Here is a 5393-nt window from a genome sequence, read left to right as displayed (position 1 = left end):
TCAAATGCAAATCAAGTATTTATTACAATCATTATGTAAATGTTTACTTAAAGTAACTTGCACGATACACTGAATATACTGTACATGCGCACATATCAATTAAATTTATTACAGTTGAGGTTACGAGTGAGCAACTCCTAAAACATTCAAATGATATGCCTCTGTAAACCATTTTAACGAAGATGTTAACTAATTCATTGCCAATAGTAACTCTATATAACTATACAGCAGTAAAAGTTTTGAAGTCATATCAGCATGATGCAGCAGGTGGATTTACAATTTAACAGATGCAGGTGCATTTTATGCGAGCACAGAATGAATAGAACATGCCACAAGCAACACAGGCAAATTGAAAAATCAGAAGTTTGTGATATAATACATTCCACAGCACAAAATTATTCAGTGTCACTAAGAAATAAAATGGCTGTTATTCTTCCATACATTTCTTTCTAAATAAAAATTGTTTCCTTGGCCAATCTGCAAAGCATTTTACTACCAACGTGTGGTGGCAACAATAGCAATGATTATTATCAGTAGAATGATTCCAAATACAGTTGCCACTATGTTCAATGTTTTAGCAGTCGAGGATGCCTTCCTGGCTTTTTCAGAGTTTCCCTGTTCGGTGGCATTTTGAGCCTGCAAGCAGAATTTAACATTTCTTAATAACAGATAGTAAATCATTGTGCCATACACTTCATACATTAGAAATGTAGCTGTTGAAGGACTTTGAATTATTTTCCTTAATAGGTTTCCTACTGGCACCGGGGAGATAGTTTGTTACAACAGGAAGTTTGCAAGAACAGGATTTGTAGTAACAAGTCTTCATTGTATTCAGCGCATTGCTGAATATTCTAGTTAGATTCCATAATGTCGTTTCAATGGCTTGAACACTGTTAAAACGTTATAGCAATACAATTTATACAAGCTGATTTGAGAAATTGCACAGAACAGTGATTTAAATCACACATGCTTTTGTTCCAGTTGCATTTATAGACAAGGTATAGATTTTGTTGTTGGAGATGTATTTTACAGGATACAACATATAATGGTTGAGTAAACAAAACCTGATAATTTAGGAGATTAGATTTAAAGATACCCAAATACAATAAGAGGAAACTGATGCAAAAGTTGTACAAGAACTATTAACTTTGTTTTGTACTTTGATTAATTTAGAAAATAACATACAGTAAATGCACACAGGCTTAATTTTTTTTTGTTTAAAGGTGACACATGCAGAATAATACGTCATGTTCAAATTTCAGTCTTCTTTTCATAGTAACTATCTAAAATTCTGTAAATCAGACCCATGGATACTAACCTGACAGGAGTAAATCACCGCCGCTATTCCAAGAGGAAAACAGCAACACAGCAAATTAAAGATGGACCACGGCAGATATGAATTGCTCTGTGAGCTCGGCATCTCGTTGACCTGCCCAACACTGTTGAACTCTCTGTCTCCTTTCTGTTATTCCGCAGTGCTATCTTTATTCAGTCCTTCAGTCACTCTTTATACTGTCGCACTTCTTATTGTGGGTGTTTCCTGATCAAAGACATGCATACGAAAAATGTTGGCCAGTACTAGTCACTTCCATTCAAGCCCATAAAAGGACACACTTATAGAAAGTGTAAAGAAATAGGATTTTATTTGGCAAATTCAGAACAAATAAATACAGACTAATGCTTTTAAAAAGAACTTTGAAAACACAAGATATAAAAGCCCAAAGCAGTTCAGAAAATGTGTGGAGAAGAGAACAAATTATAAGGATTCAAGAAGGAGTTAGATATATTTCTTAAGGCTAAAGGGATCAAGGGATATGGGGAGAAAGCAGGGACAGGGTACTGAATTTGGATGATCAGCCATGATCTCATTAAATGGCGGAGCAGGCTCGAGGGGCCGAATGGCCCACTCCTGCTCCTATCTTCTATGTTTCTATTTTTCTAAGGCCTTGATTTTCTCATTGGTGGCGGGTTGGGTGTGGGTCAGGTGGTCGGCGGGTTCTGATCCCGCTGTCACTTTCAGCCAGTCAGAAAGTGAAATTTTGCCCTAATTGGGCTATTGAGTCCCTGCGCGCGCGCTACCCTGGCCAATTAGTGGTTTTGGGGTCTGCTGCTCGCTTCTGCTGACATCTGTCAGCCAGTTGCATTTAAGGGGCCAATGCAGACTTGTTTGATTGTCTGATTCTTTGAGGCTGGTTTTCGTGCTACCAACTGCTGCCATGACTGCTGCAAGGGCCAAGGCCTCACCCCGTTTTGATGATGGCTCCCTCCATGCTCTTGTGGAGGGAGTCGGAGGGCACAAGGAGGTTCTCTTCCCATCCTCTGGACAGAGGAAGCCTCCTCAGCAAAGCAAAGCCGCCTGGCTGCAAATTGCTGAGGAGGTCAGCTCCAGGTCATTGTGCACTCAATCCTGGGTCCAGTGCAGGAAAAGGTTTCATGACCTCACTCCATCTTTGTCTCCTTCTAAGGATCTATGCTATGCATTCTCTACACTCACTCCATCATTCTCACTCAAACTCCACTTGTGTCCCTCATTGCAGCAAAAGAGTGCCGACAATAAGAGGGAGAGGGCTAGGACAGGAGGAGGGCCACCTTCCATTGCCCATATGACCAATGTTGAGGAGGTGGCACTCAAAATCATCGGAGGTGATGAGGATCTGGACGTGGGGGACGGTCAGACGGGCGCAGCAGAGCAAGCTGGTGACGGAATAGATTTGCATCTCTCTCATTTACATTGCATGAGTGACTGATATTGATTCTGATGCTCATACAGATTGACTTATGATCATCTGCACAATTCGATGTGCATGCTACGTTAATATCAGATGTCTAACTCATGCCTTTACTCCCCCACAGGACTATCGACAGCCCCCCTCCCCACTGTCCAGGAGGAAGAGCCTGAGCCAGAAGACTCCTCAGAGGAACCTGCAACCTCTGAGGGCACAGCATCAGCAGAATTAAGCACACCCAGCACCAGTGCAGATACGCACACCTCGGTGGAACCTTCGCAAGATAGAGTAGTGTTGTCACCTGGTGTATCACAGCTCACAAGTGAGCATCAGCAGATGGTGGAGACAGGTACAGCAGTGGGGAGTCCTCGTCGGAGGCCGCAGAGCATTCCCAGCTTGGCTCAGCTGCATGTGGACCCTGTGCCTCTGGGACCATCCAGAAAGAGAGCGATGCTGGAACTCCAGGAACTGGTGCAGGAGTCTCTGACAGGTTTTGTCTCCAGGGTTACTGAGAGTGTGGAGAGGATGGAGGAGTCCATGTCTAACATGAGCAGTGCCTTTGTGCAGGCAATGGTGCATGAACGCACCACCACGGAAAGGATGGCAATCTCTGTGGAAAGGATGGCCATGGTCATGGAGGAAATAAGTCGCCAGAGTCAGGAAAACATGGTGAATGTTCAGAATAGATTGACATCTCTGGAGGAGCGATGGGCAGCTATTGAGCAGTGAAACCAGAGCTTCATGGAAGTCCTTTTGAGGAGGACTGCCAGTGCAGATACAGGTCCTCAAGGCCCCCATGATGTGCAGCAAGGTGCTGTCCAGCCACTTGTTAGCACTGAAGTGGGGCTGACCCATGAGAGGGATGTTGGTGGCAGGCAACAAGGAAGTGTGGGCTCCTCTCCAAGCACTCACACTGCCATGCCACTGAGTAGCCCTCGGTCAGAGCCCCACCAGAGTCCTCACCCAACTGAGGTGGGCGTCTCAGCCCCTGCACAGCTGCAGGAGGAGCAGACTGTTGCCGAGCCCTCCCAGGCTCGCAAACCCAGAGGATGCCCACCAAAGGCGTCGAAGCAGGAGCAGCATGAAATTGAGCAAAGTGCCTCCACATCTGCTGAAGCCACAGAGGAAGCACCACGTAGAAGCAGGCGTAAGAGGAAGATAAAGCACAATTAGTCACAAGGGTAGTCACTTGGGTGTTCTGTTCTGTTGTCTTTTGTTGCCTTTACTATTTGGCATTGTTATCCTTTTGTGTATGTATTAAACAGAAGTGATGGCAAACAGTTGAAGTTCTGGCCTATGTGTTCTGGGAAATGGAAGTTGCACATTGAGGGCTCAGGGCGACTTACATTTGTAATGATGGTGGTGAGAATGATAGGAACCCATAGGTTCTTGTACATTGTGTATGGTGTGATAAGAAGGTGCCAGCCACATGTGTTTGATTCATCTACCTAAGCGAATCTGGCAAAGATTAATGCATCCCTTGTATCCCGGGCAGCAATGTGCTCGTGTGCTGCTGGAGCTAGCTTATCCGGCTCTGCAAGGTCTTCCTCCTCCTCCTCATCTGAGAAGGCTGTGCGCTGAGCCACTTGTTCCTCAGGCAGCTGCAAGCCACGATGCTGTGCGATGTTGTGCAGTGCACAGCAGACCACGATGATTCTGGAGACCCTGGCTGCTGAGTACTGTAGGGCTCCACCTGATCAAGGCAAGGCATCTGAATCGCATTTTGAGCAAGCCGATGGTTTGCTCGATGATGGATCTGGTCAAAATGTGGCTGGCATTGTAGTTCTCCTCAGCTTCGTTCAATGGCCACCTCAATGACATCATTAGCCACGTCTTCAGGGGATAGGCCCTGGCCTAGAAATTCATTAAGGCGCTGCCAGCTTTGCGGCCAGTTACCGCCTAAAGAGGGCTTCTGCGCCAAAAATGAGTTTGCGCTGATATTCAGCGCAGCGGTATTGGCGGCGGTAGCCGTTAGCGCTGCGCCGGCACCGATGACGTCATCGGTGTGCGCAGTGCCCCGGTTCCGCCCCGAAACCGGCCCGATCCCCATATTTAGTAGCGGCCGCCTCCTCCGAAGTGGCCGCAAACAGCGACCAGAAAACGGGGCCGTGCTGTAGCCTTAGTGGGGCGCTTTAAAGGGGAAGGTGCGGCCGGCCGCTTTTTCGGCGGCCGCCTGCCCGCACCTCCTTCCCCGGCCTCCTCCACCGCCCCCCCCGCGGCATTGCCGGCTGCTTTCCGCGAACCCAGCACTTCTCCGTGGTGCCGGGCTCATTTGCCGGCACTCTCCAGCGGCGATCTCCCCGTTGCAGGCAGCTCCCCCTTAAGAGAAGGAGGAGGCCTGCAGTACCGCAGCCTGCCGCTCCGCAGCGGCTGGCGCAGCGGCGCCAAGAGCGCTGAAATTCAGTGTCAGCGCCCCAAGCGGAGGCGGGCACACCCTGGTATAGCGCCCGGTTCCGAATTGGGGCGCTAACACTGAATATCTGACGATCGCTAATGGCTCCCCGCCCAGCGCTAACTTTTGGGCGCGAGCGAGCTGGCCGCCCCAAAGTGAATTTCTAGGCCCCTGTCTCTAAGTAGCCATCCAGAAAGTTGTCTTGGCGGATTGAAGAGTGGAGGCACAGTAGACTGCTGCAGGATGAACGAGTCATGGCAACTGCCAGGGTACTT

The 5393-nt window shown here is 47.8% G+C and overlaps 1 long non-coding RNA gene across 1 annotated transcript; it reads right to left on the bottom strand.

Annotated features, from left to right (window-relative positions):
• Nucleotides 1-1561, bottom strand: LOC147100346 (uncharacterized). Its single transcript, XR_015073748.1, has 2 exons — nucleotides 1319-1561; nucleotides 1-636 (listed from the first exon to the last, which is right to left on the bottom strand). It is a non-coding gene; the product is annotated as an uncharacterized LOC147100346 (long non-coding RNA).
• Nucleotides 1562-5393: the final 3832 nt, after the last annotated feature.

Source organism: Somniosus microcephalus, chromosome 26 (genome assembly GCF_052327205.1).
Source record: "Somniosus microcephalus isolate GS21.2 chromosome 26, FLI_Smic_1.0, whole genome shotgun sequence".
Taxonomy (NCBI): domain Eukaryota; kingdom Metazoa; phylum Chordata; class Chondrichthyes; order Squaliformes; family Somniosidae; genus Somniosus; species Somniosus microcephalus.
Note: the sequence above shows the minus strand (reverse complement) of the source record. Positions and strands in the feature narration are given on the sequence as shown.